General features: G+C 45.8%; 1 protein-coding gene across 7 annotated transcripts in view; it reads left to right on the top strand.

The window, feature by feature from the left end:
• Positions 1–13,651, top strand: part of LOC119955159 (neuronal PAS domain-containing protein 3) — a 1,584,282-nt gene that overhangs the window by 1,105,605 nt on the left and 465,026 nt on the right. The gene's annotated exons all lie outside the window — the stretch shown is intronic.

The following is a 13,651-nucleotide window of genomic DNA, read 5'->3' as shown; positions in this document are numbered from 1 at the left end:
ATTTCTTAGCAGATACACACTTGTTTTGCTTTAATTGAAAGTGCATTTTACAGGGGTTGTTTAGCACAGGGCTAAATCACTGGCTTTGAAAGCAGACCAAGGCAGGCCAGCAGCACAGTTCAATTCCCCTACCAGCCTCCCCGAACAGGTGCCGGAATGTGGCGACTAGGGGCATTTCACAGTAACTTGATTTGAAGCCTACCTTTGACAATAAGCGATTTTCATTTCATTTCATTTGCTCTTTATCCCTAACCACGTACCTTTGTACTTTCAATAATTGCTGCAACAACTTTAAAAATAACAGTTGCGTAAGTTCTAACAGGTTGGAATTGATCATTTTCTGGCGGTGATTAACAACTGCCAATTGAATATCGAGGGATTGGGCGTGTGGTATCTTAGTCATCCTATTGACATCCAAGACCAGTCTGATACAATTTTCAAGTTGGTCTGTCAAGAAACAGGACAAATTCAACGCAATTACCTACCAGTCTACTCGCCATCATCAGTAAAGTGATGGAAGGAGTCATCAACAGTGCTTTCAAGACTTAGTCAACAATAACCTGCTCATGGACGCTCAGTCTGGGTTCTGCCAGGGTCACTCAGCTCCTGACCTCATTACAGCCTTGGTTTAAACATGGACAAAAGAGCTGAATGTCAGAAGTGAGGTGAGAGTGGCTGCCCTTGACATCAAGGCAGCATTTGACTGAGTATGGCATCAAGGAGCCCTAACTAAACTGGAGTCAATGACAATTGGGGAAAACTTTCCACTGGTTGGAGGTCAATCAACTCAGCTCCAGGATATCACTGTAGGAGTTCCTCAGGGTAGTGTCCGAGGCCCAACTATCTTCAGCTGCTTCATCAACGACTTTCCTTCCATCATAAGGTCAGAAGTGGGGATGTTTGCGGATGACTGCACAATATTCAGCACCATTCATGACTCCTCAGACAATGAAGCAGTCCATGTGCAAATGCAGCAAAGCTGGACAATATCCAGGCTTGGCCTGCCAAGTGACAAGTTACATTCGCGCCACACAAGTGCCAGGCAATGACAACGTCCTATAAGAGGGGATCTAACCATCACCTCTTGATATTCAATGGCATCACCATCACTGAATCCCCCATAATCAACATCCTGGGGATACCATTGATCGGAAACTGAACTGGACTAGCCATATTAATACTGTGGCTACCAGGGCACGTCAAAGGCCAGGAATGTTATGGTGCAAACTCACCTCCTGATCTCCCAAAGCCTATCCAGTGTAATGGAATACTCTCCACTTGCCTGGATGAGTGCAGCTCCAGCAACACTCAAGAAAACCGACACAATTCAGGACAAAGCAGCCCATTTGATGGCTCCCCCTTCCACAAACATTCAAACCCTCCATCACCGATGAACAGTGGCAGCTGTTTGTACCATCTACAAGATGCACTGCAGTAATTCACTAAGATTCCTTAGACAGCACCTTCGAAACCCACAACCACTACCATCTAGAAAGACAAGAGCAACAGAAACCTGGGAACCCCACCACCTGGAGGTTCCCCTCCAAGTCACTCAGCACTCTGACTTGGAAATATATTGTCATTCCTTCACTGTCGCTGGGGCATAATCCTGGAATTCCCTCCCTAACAACACAGTGGGTGTACCTTCACCTCAGTTCAAGAAGGCAACTCACACCACCTTCTGAAGGGCAACTAGGGATGGGCAATAAATGCTGGCCTAACCAGCGACTCCCACATTCCCGTAAATTAATTTTTAAAAAACAAGAGCATTATAAACCAAAATTGCACATCGAGTCACATAAGGAGATATTAGGGCAGATGATGAAAGTGGGCTTTAAGACAAATTTTGAAGGTGGAAAGAGAGGTATATGGGGGGGGGGGCAAAGGATTAAGAAGGGTGTTCCAGAACTTAGAGTCTTGACAGCTGAAGGCATGGTCACCAATGGTAGGATGATTTAAATTGGGAGCTGAACAGGCCAGAATTAGAGGATTGCAGATGTCTTGGAGGATAAGTATCACACACATATCCCTGACCTCAACATCCGTTATGTCCTTCTCCCTGGTGAATACCAATACAAAGTACTCATTAAGGATTTCACCCACTTCATGTTGGTGAATATGCTGTTGAAGTTTATAATTTTCTTAATTGGATTGATTTCTTCTCCAACATTATGGACGCGATTCTCCGCTGCCCACGACGGGTCGGAGAATAGCAGGAGGGCCTTCCCGACATTTTTCCTGCCCTCCCGCTATTCTCCCCCCCCCCCACGGCCGTCCCACGACACAAATCGCTGCTCGCCGTTTTTTACGGTGAACGGCGATTCTCCCCAGGCCGATGGGCCGAGTTCCCAGGCCTTTACGGCCGTTTTCACGAACGCAATCACACCTGCTCTCACCGTTCGTGAAAACGGCCGCAAAGTGCCGTCCCGGACAACCATGGCACCGATTGGCACGGCCAATCGGTGGGCACCGATCGCGGGCAGCGGGTCCGATACCCATGCACTATTTGTTCTTCCGCCGCCCCGCTGAGGGTGATGTCATCCGCGCATGCGCAGGTTGTAGCCGGCCAACCCGCGCATGCGCGGCTGACGTCATCGTGCGTGTCAGCCGCCGTGACGCTTGGCGCACGGACTTAGCGACGGTCGCTAAGCCCGCGATGCCGTGCTTCACGGGGCCGCGCTGCTAACCCCGCCCGGGGGGGGGGGGGAGAATCGGATCCTGGGAGGGGGCGCGGAGGTGAAAAACATGAAAAATAGATGCCATAATTTAGGCATGTTACTATCACTGTAGTAGTTCACTTGCATTGTGTTAACAGAAGGCTGTTTTCAATATTTGCTGTTTGTTTAGTTACAGAGTTTCATTTCATGTATTGGACCTGTGGGTATTAAAAGCAAACTGTCTTTAACAACAGAGAAATATTTTAGCTTTTCATTTTCTGATACATTGAGGCATGTATTTTGTAATTTAATTATGCTGTTGATATTTTGGTCGTATGTATGGTTCCATTAGTTTCACTGTTAAATATTTTATCAGATTAGGATGCCAAATGTAAAAACACATTTTTAAATCATTTTTAATATTCCAAAGATGTTGAGGTTTTGAAGCCACCGACTGCGGGATTTAGTTCAGGCTGTTACAGATCTCATGAATGCACAGACAAGCCCGTTAACAATGTATAACACAGTGGGTTCTGAATACTTTTATCTAACTTGTAAAATGTGCAGTTAAATCTCAGCATTCTCCTTAATGCGGCTATGATATGGGAAGATTCCAGTTATAAATTAGAAAAGTCAGGAAAGAGCAAAGGTCATTTGGCCTATCGAAATCCATTGATGTAATATACTAACTCTTCCATCTGACATATAATTATTTTTCAAATAACTCTGATACTTTTACCCTTATTATTTTGCTTGATTGGTTATTGATTGGCTCTAACATGTATCATTCTTTAATGTCTTCTGGAAGGCACAAATATCAGACTTAGAGTTTTCACACCTCTTTTAGGTAGCCATGGGCACCCATCTATTCATTGTTCTCAGCAATATATTTGAGTTTGGTAAAAGTAAAACTCATACCACCCGTATAATCACACCAAGTTCCGTCCCCCCACCACCCCTATCTTAGTTGACCTCCATTGGCTCCTGTATGCTCAGTGCTTGATTTTAAAACTCTCATCCTTGTTTTCAAACCCCTCCATGACCTCACCCTTCCCTCCCTCCTCCCTCCAAGACATAAGAAGGCATACGGCATGGTTGCCTTCATCAGCCGGGGCATTGAGGATAGGGGTAGGGAAATCATGTTGCAGCTTTATAAAACCTTGGTTAGGCCGCATTTGGAGTATTGCGTGCTGTTCAGGTCACCACATTATCAGAAGGATATGTATGGAAGCTTTGGAGAGAGTGCAAAGAAGGTTCACCACGATGTTGCCTGGTCTTGAGGGTGTTGGCTATGAGGAGAGATTGAATAAACGAGGATTAATTTCACTAGAAAGACAGAGGCTGAGGGGAGCCCTGATAGAGGTCTACAAAATTATGAGTGGCATAGACAGGGTGGATAGTCAGCGGCTTTTTCCAAGAGTGAAAATGTCAATTTCAAGTGGGCACAGGTTCAAGGTGAGAGGGAGAAAGTTAAAGGGAGATGTGCAGGTTAGGTTTTTCACACAAGAGAGTGACGAGTGCCTGGAACGTGCTGCCAGAGGATGTGGTGGAAGCCGGTACACTAGCAACATTTAAGAGGCATCTAGATGGGTACATAAATAGGGAAGAATTAGAAAGATACGGACCGAGTAAGGGCAGGCATTTTTTTCAGTTAGAGTACCATGATCGGCACAGGCTTGGAGGGCCGAAGGGCCTTTCCCTGTCCTGTACTTTCCTTTGTTCTTTGATTCTTGCTTTTCAACTACTCATGTACTGCTGGCAACACTACATTATTCCAACATACACTATAGTGCTTTTCTTCTTCCTGATAGGCTAGTAAATTGCAATTTTGTACAGATTTACTTTGTTCTGGGCTATGCTGTATTACATGCGATATTAAATAATGGTGTGCGGGTAATTCCTCAAATTTTATTCAACTTTCTGTCCCTGTGGAAAGCACCTTGTTTCTGACCCCATGACTTGAGTTAATCAGTAACACTCTGCAATATTAAGTTACCATTCACTATGAGCATGAAGTCAGCGGAGTGACTGCAGTGCTGTGCTGACCATCAGGCCGGCTAGTGATGGTTGGAATAAGATTGTTATTACCTGCCTGAATCCTATTGGCTGGGGACTATTGGTTATCCCATGTTCCTTGTGGAGTACGAGCTCCCCCAGTGTTGTGGCGGGCAATCATTAATAGTTGCAGTTGTATAAATAAAGCTGGCGAGTGGAGTATTGGCTAGAGAAGGAAGCAGTGGTGAACTTCTGCCACTGTATATATCGTTGTCAATAAAGTTACTTTCTGTTTGACTCTACAAACTCATGCTGGATTCTTCATTGCCCTCACAAAAGACATATAACGAGTTATGGGATGCAAATTATTTGAGCAAACACAGAGCATTTATACTTCTCCCGGCCCCACAAATATAAAGAGAAAACATTGCTTCAGCCATGCTTTCTGGAGTCACTTCCAATGGTCCCTTTAATTTCCCGTCAACCATACTAGAACATAGAACATTACAGCGCAGTACAGGCCCTTCGGCCCTCGATGTTGCGCCGACCTGTGAAACCACTCTAAAGCCCATCTATGCTATTCCCTTAACATCCATATGTTTATCCAATGACCATTTAAATGCCCTTAATGTTGGCGAGTCCACTACTGTTGCAGGCAGGGCATTCCACGCCCTTACTACTCTCTGAGTAAAGAACCGACCTCTGACATCTGTCCTATATCTATCTCCACTCAATTTAAAGCTATGTCCCCTCGTGCCAGACATCACCATCCGAGGAAAAAGGCTCTCACTGTCCACCCTATCTAATCCTCTGATCATCTTGTATGGCTCAATTAAGTCACCTCTTAACTTTCTTCTCTCTCACGAAAACAGCCTCAAGTCCCTCAGCCTTCCCTCATAAGATCTTCCCTCCATACCAGGCAACATCCTGGTAAATCTCCTCTGCACCCTTTCCAATGCTTCCACATCCTTCCTATAATGCGGCGACCAGAATTGCATGCAATACTCCAAATGCGGCCGCACCAGAGTTTAGTACAGCTGCAACATGACATCATGGCTCCGAAACTCAATCCCTCTACCAATAAAAGCTAACACACCGTACGCCTTCTTAACAACCCTATCAACCAGGGTGGCAACTTTCAGGGATCTCTCTGCTTATCCACACTACCAAGAATGTTACCATTAGCCCAGTACTCTATCTTCCTGTTATTCCTTCCAGAATGAATCACCTCACACTTTTCTGCATTAAACTCCATTTGCCACCTCTCAGCCCAGCTCTGCAGCTTATCTATGTCCCTCTATAACTTGTAACATCCTTTCGCACTGTCACAACTCCACCGACTTTATTGTCATCTGCAAATTTACTCATCCATCCTTCTATGCCCTCCTCTAGGTCATTTATAAAAATGACAAACAGCTGTGGCCCCAAAACAGATCCTTGTGGTACACCATTAGTAACTGGACTCCAGGCTGAACATTTCCAATCAACCACCACCCTTTGTCTTCTTCCAGCTAGCCAATTTCTGATCCAAGCTGCTAAATCACCCTGAATCCCATGCCTCCGTATTTTCTGCAATATCCTACCATGGGAAACCTCATCAAATGCTTTACTCAAATCCATATACACCACATCAACTGCTTTACCCTCGTCCACCTGTTTGGTCACATTCTCAAAGAACTCGATAAGGTTTGTGAGGCACGACCTACCCTTAACAAAACCGTGTTGACTATCACGAATCAAATTATTCCTTTCCAGATGATTATACATCCCATCTCTTAGAAACCTTTCCAAGACTTTGCCCACAACAGAAGTAAGGCTCACTGGTCTATAGTTACCGGGGTTGTCTCTACTCCTCTTCTTGAACAAGGGGACAGCATTTGCTATCCTCCAGTCTGCTGGCACTATTCCTGTAGACAATGATGACATAAAGATCAAAGCCAAAGGCTCAGCAATCTCCTCCCTAGCTTCCCAGAGAATCCTAGGATAATTCCCACCTGGCCCAGGGGGCTTATCTATTTTCACACTTTCCAGAATTGCTAACACCTCCTCCTTATGAACCTCAAGCCCTTCTAGTCCAGTAGCCTGTATCTCAGTATTCTCCTCGACAACAGTGTCTTTTTCCTGTGTGAATACTGTCGAAAAATATTCATTTAGCACCTCTCCTACCTCCTCGGACTCCATGCACAACTTCCCACTACTGTCCTTGACTGACCCTACTCTTACCCTAGTCATTCTTTTATTCCTGACATATCTATAGAAAGATTTAGGGTTATCCTTGATCCTACCTGCCAAAGACGTCTCATGTCCCCTCCAGGCTCTTTAGGTCCTTCCTTGCTAACTTGTAACTCTCGAGTGCCCTAACTGAACCTTCACGTCTCATCTTTACATAAGCCTCCTTCTTCCTCTTGACAAGTGAGCCAACTACTTTAGTAAACCATGGTTCCCTCGCTCGACCACTTCCTCCCTGCCTGACAGGTACATATTTATCAAGGACACGCAGTAGTTGTTCCTTGAACAAGCTCCACATTTCAATTGTGCCCATCCCCTGCAGTTTCCCTCCCCATCCGATGCATCTTAAGCCTTGCCTCATCGCATCATAATTGCCTTTCCCCCAGCTATAACTCTTGCCCCGTGGTATATACCTATCCCTTTCCATCGCTAAAGTAAACGTAATCAAATTCTGGTCACTATCACCAAAGTGCTCACCTACCTCCAAATCTGACACCTGTCCTGGTTCATTACCCAGTACCAAATCCAATGTGGCCTCGCCTCTCGTTGGCCTATCTACATACTGTGTCAGGAAACCCTCCTGCACACATTGGACAAAAACGGACCTATCTAAAATACTCGAACTATAGCATTTCCAGTCAATATTTGGAAAGTTAAAGTCCCCCATAACAACTACGCTGTTACTTTCGCTCCTATCCAGAATCATTTTTGCAATCCCTTCCTCTACATCTCTGGAACTTTTCGGAGGCCTATAGAAAATTCCCAACAGGATGACATCTCCTTTCCTGTTTCTAACCTCAGCCCATACTACCTCAGTGGACGAGTCCTCATCAAACGTCCTTTCTAACACCGTAATACTGTCCTTGACTAACAATGCCACCCCTCCCCCTCTCTTACCACCTTCCCTGAGCTTACTGAAATATATAAACCCCGGCACTTGCAACAACCATTCCTGTTCCTGCTCTATCCATGTCTCCGAAATGGCCACAACATCGAAGTCCCAGGTACCAACCCATGCCACAAGTTCACCCACCTTATTCCGGATGCTCCTGGCGTTGAAGTAGACACACTTTAAACCACCTTCCTGCCTGCCGGTACACTCCTGCAACTTAGAAACCTTACTCATGACCTCACTACACTCAACCTTCTGTATACTGGAGCTACAATTCAGGTTCCCAACCCCCTGCTGAACTAGTTTAAACCCTCCCGGAGAGCATTAGCAAATTTCCCCCCCCAGGATATTGGTACCAGGTGTAGACCATCCCGTTTGTAGAGGTGCCACCTACCCCAGAATGAGCCCCAATTATCCAGGTATCTGAAACCCTCCCTCCTGCACCATCCCTGTAGCCACGTGTTCAACTGCTCTCTCTCCCTATTCCTCGTCTCGCTAGCACGTGGTACGGGTAACAACCCAGAGATAATAACTCTGTTTGTTCTCGATCTATTTCCACCCTAGCTCCCTGAATTCCTGCCTTACATCCCTATGCCTTTTCCTACCTATGTCGTTGGTGCCTATGTGGACCACGACTTGGGGCTGCTCCCTCTCCCCCTTAAGGATCCCAAAAACACGATCCGAGACATCGCGGACCCTGGCACCTGGGAGGCAACACACCAACCGTGAGTCTCTCACGTTCCCACAGAATCTCCTATCTATCCCCCTAACTATGGAGTTTCCAACGACTAATACTCTACTCCTCTCCCCCCTTCCCTTCTGAGCAACAGGGACATACTCTGTGCCAGAGACCTGTACCTCATGGTTTACCCCTGATAAGTCCCCCTCCCCAACAGTATCTAAAGCGGTATACTTGTTACTAAGGGGAACAACCACAGGGGATCCCTGTACTTTCTGCTTCCTCCCAGCCCCTCTCACCGTCACCCATCTATCTTTATTCTTCGGAGTAACTACATCCCTGAAGCTTCAATCTATGACCACCTCTGCCTCCCGAATGATCCGAAGTTCATCCAGCTCCAGCTCCAGTTCTCTAACACGGTTTCTGAGGAGCTAGAGATGGGTGCACTTCCCACAGGTGAAATAAGCAGGGACACTGATGGTGTCCCTCACCTCAAACATTCTGCAGGAGGAACATTGCACTGCCTTCCCTGCCATCCCCCCTAGATAAAACAAGAAAAAGAAAGGAAGAGCTTACCTGATACTACAAAGCAGCCGATCATGCATGCCACACCCCATTTCTACTAGAGAGCTGCAATTGGGATCCTTTAACAAGCACAGGTTCCAAGTATGCATATATAAACAACATCCCACACAACACAAACAGACATACTACAAAAGCAAATAATGTGGATGCTGGAAATCTGAATCAGCACAAAAACTGCTGGAAAAACTCAGCAGGTCAGGCAGCATCCATGGAGAGAAATAGCGTTAAAGTTTCAGGTCAGTAACCCTTCATCAGTTCAGGTTATCAACCTTAAACATGAACTCTGCTTCTTTCTACTGAAGCTGCCTGACCTGCTGAGGTTGTCCAACATATTTTGTTCTTAGACATGCTACTTACCCATTTACAGGCCCACTTGGAAATTGTATCAGACTGGACTTGGATGTCAATAGGATGACTAAGATACCACATGCCCAATCCCTCGATATTCAATTGGCCGCTGATAATCACTGCCAGAAAATGATCAATTCCAAGCTGTCAGAATTTAGGCAAGTGTTATTTTTAAAGTTGTTGTACCTGGGAAAGTTTACACATTGCTGGGTAGACACCAGTGTCGTAGCTATACAGGAACATCTTGGCTAGCAGTGCGGCAGGTTCTGGAGCACAAGTCTTCAGTACTATTGCTGGAATATTGTCAGGACTCCTAGCCTTTGCAGTATCCAGTGCCTTCAGCCGTTTCTCGATATCACGTGGAGTATTGGTTGAAGACTGTGATGCTGGGGAGCTCCAGAGGAGACCGAGATGGGTCATCCACTTGGCTGGACCATCCGCTTTCATTCTTTTTTTGTGTTTTTGTAGCGGTTGAATACAACTGAGTGGTTTGCTCGGCCATTCCAGAGAGCATTTAAGAGTCAACCACATTGCAATGGTTGGGGAGTCACATGTAGGCCAGACAAATAATAATAATAGTACTCTTTATTGTCACAAGTAGGCTTACATTAACACTGCAATGAGATTACTGTGAAAAGCCCCCAGTCGCCACATTGCAGCGCCTGTTAGGGTTCACAGAGGAAGAATTCAGAATGTCCAAATGACCTAATAGCACGTCTTTTGGGACTTGTGGGAGGAAACCGGAGCACCCGGAGGAAACCCATGCAGACACGGGGAGAATGTGCAGACTCCGCACAGACAGTGACCCAAGCCGGGAACTGAACCTGGGACCTTGGCGCTGTGAAGCAACAGTGCTACCCACGGTGCTACCGTGCCGCCCCTAGGTAAGAATGGCAGATATCCTCCTCAAGGAAATTAGTGAGCCAAATGGGTTTTTACGACAATCGACAATGGTTTCTTTTGAAGTACCTTAGCATGTTTTAAGAAGTTATATGTGTTATATTTAAGAAAAGTTGTCATTGCTGTCAGTGGAGTGTAAAGTTTGTAGAGATGTAAAGCAGATAGGTCAGGTTCAAAGTGGGGATAGTAGGGTAATTTCTGTGTTCCATGTATGTTGGAAACAAAGCGGCATCAATATCTACTCCTTACTTGGAGGAAATCCTGTATTAATTTAGCTTAAAACTGAAGTGCATGGCCATTTGACGTGGACAGTTAATTCTATTTTCATGGAATTCTGTCATGTGCACGATATTATTTTGTCAAATCAAAGATATCTAAAAGCCATCTTGAGAGTGGGAATACTTGGAAATGTTTACAAGACAGTAAATTAGGGTAAAATTTTCCCATCCTGCCAGCAGATGGTTTTGTGGCAGTTGGGAATGGGAAATTTGGGGAGAAGCCAAAAATCGGAACCCCGGCGGCGGGAAATCAATCTGGGATATTCCCCTCACTGCTTTGGTGGCGGGTCTGGCTTCCCACTAATCCATGTTAGGAATACTGCTTGTATCCATTACCATGTAATGAATACTCATTATAAAGGGTGGCATGGCGGCGCAGTGGTTAGCACTGTTGCCTCACAGCGCCGAGGACCTGGGTTTGATCCCAGCCCCAAGTCACTGTCCATGTGGAGTTTGCACATCCGCCCCCCCCTCCCCCCCCCCCCCCCGTGTCTGTGTGGGTCTCACCCCCACAACCCAAAGATTTGCAGAAGTGGATTGGTCACGCTAAATTGCCCCTTAATTGGAAAAAAAAATAGTCACTCTAAATTTTTAAAAAATACTCATTATAAACGCTACTCGCTGGAATCGCGTTTCGTACCTGCCATGCCAGCAGGACCTTAGACCAGCCCTAAATCATGGCCAGATATAAGTGGCATGCAGCTGTCTGCCCTCACTTCACTCCTGACTCTGAGGTGAGTGCAACATCCAAAACCTAAACTACAACAATGCAATGCTAGTGGGATGTCACATTGGTGGGTGTGTAGGGTTCCTCTGCTCGCGGTGGGTTCGTCCATACTTCGGGAGGGCAGCATTTGCTGTACGATGGGCCTCAAATAAGACTGCACTCTGAAACAGAGACTAGCAATGCGACCGGGGCTAGGGGGTGGAAGGATGACAGAAATTTGGGACAATGGGGTAAATTGAGATTGTAGGAGGATGACAGACACATGAAGGACAATGTCTGGTGGGGTTGGAGGGCAGAGATGGGGAATATGGCAAGCTGGAGCCCGACTCAGAAAACCAGAATGCAGACTCAGAATGGGATGGATGGGAGTTGAACTGCGTGAATGTAAGACAATGGACACAGACTCCGGAATGCAAAGGGGGTTGCGCTGTGTTACTCAGATGTTCATGGAGATGGGGGAAGAGAATTGTGACCTGTCATGAAGAAATGGGAGAGCTAATTAAAAGTCAGTCATAGTCGCTGGTCTGGGACCACGATTTCAGAGTGAGAGATTAAAGATTGTTCCAGTGCTTTGTGGATCTCATTTTCAGGGTGAGAGAGTAAAGGTAGTTCTGGGGCTTTGTGGATCTGATAGTCAGGGTGTGAGATTAAAGACTGTCCTGGGGCTTTGTACACACATGTCATTGTTCCACTGCCCGGAGGGGTAAGACCTGTGTGCGCAATTTGGATAAGGAATGTGTCCAAATCTCTTCCAACTTCTGTGGGATAGAGATGTCAAGCATTAGGGGTAGCATTTTGGTCACCTACATCCGTGAGTCAGGGGGATGCCGAGAATGTCCAGCACAGTGACAATGGGATCCAGGATCACTGAGGGAGGCTCGAGAATAACCAGAGGATGGTCTACCTGCATATTGTGAGGTTCCAGGAAGATTGGAAGGACCCGAACTCTGGCAGGGGGAAGGCCAAAGGTCGTCTTAAAGTAAAAATGTTGCATCACCATCTTGAAACCCCAAAGTTATTGTGCAGTTTAAAATCGAAACTGGAAAATAATCTGCACGGGAGGGGTCTGAGGCAGCTTGGAGGGGGCACACTCAAACTGCTGAGAGTCACAAATTTGAAATAGAGTCAGAGCTGAATGAAAATAGGAAGACTTCCTTAAGAAGGTGCACTTTAACAAGCGACTGAAGGAGTCTTTGGCTTCATGACATAATTGCTCCATTTGAACATTACAGAGGAATGTTTGAATGGTAAATACAGGCAACCATTAAGAAAACACAGCTGCTGCCTACCTGCCAGATCATCAATGAAAGCCTCTAATGTGCTTTCTTCAATTGGCATGGATAAGGGGCTAAAGGCATTCAATCATTGCTGAAGCGCAAGTTGAGCTTAATCAGTATATCAGATCAGTGGTTGCAGGAATGTCTTTGGTAAGGTGGCAATTTCATGAATGTGTTCAAACCTCCTCCAGTCTCTGTGGGATAAAGATGTCAAGTACCAGGGTTAGCATTTTGGTCACCTCGATCTGTGAGTTTGTGCCTCACCTGCAAGGTTGTATCAGTGAAAAGCTATTAGCACAGGTGCAGCAGCCTAAGGCAAGACAGTTGCTTTTTGCAAGTGGGAAATTTATTAATCTGTTGCATTTATCAGTCCACATGGAGAAGGGAGATTGCATAATGGAGCCTGCGCTCAATGCTGCTTTCTTGATGGCAGTGGGCTGATTGAGGAAGAGAAGAGTCTGATGCCACTTAGTGCAACTTCAAGATCAGACATGGCCTGGGGTTTATGTTTTAGGGGAGCCCCAGAAAGACCCAGAGAATGTGGATATTAGATCTATCCAATGAAGACTTGTCACACAACCAACAGTCTGTTGAAGAAGATTTTCCTGTCTGGAGATGATTAAAAGACAATGCGCACGGCTGCACTTGTCAAGAGAAGTAGCGGATCAATCTGTCACACTCTGTGGGTGTTACACAAATTCACCACTCTCTGCAAGAAGTAGTTCCTCCTCATTTCAGTTCAAAATACACGACCTCTCAACATATATCTGTGACCTCTCATTCCAGGTCACCACTGTGCTCAATATTTTTTGCCTGCAGAACGTTACAGGTATTCTCAGGGGACCTATGCAGAGGAGCTTTTTTCTTTGGTGGAACCACATCAAGAGGTTTCCTGCACACAGCTGGCAAGCTAAGAGTAATGTGTTTGGATGGTGTTTAAATATGCCGCCTGGATCTTTGATCCCATTAGGTAAGGGCAAACTGGAGGTATCATTGTTCACCCACCATGAGGTTGAGAGAGCTACTCACTGTCGCATAATTAATGAGGTTCCAGCTTGAAAGTGGGCACAATTTCCCACCATGA

The sequence above is a fragment of the Scyliorhinus canicula genome, chromosome 2, assembly GCF_902713615.1.
Source record: "Scyliorhinus canicula chromosome 2, sScyCan1.1, whole genome shotgun sequence".
Lineage (NCBI taxonomy): Eukaryota > Metazoa > Chordata > Chondrichthyes > Carcharhiniformes > Scyliorhinidae > Scyliorhinus > Scyliorhinus canicula.
This window is presented reverse-complemented; position numbering and strand designations above follow the sequence as displayed.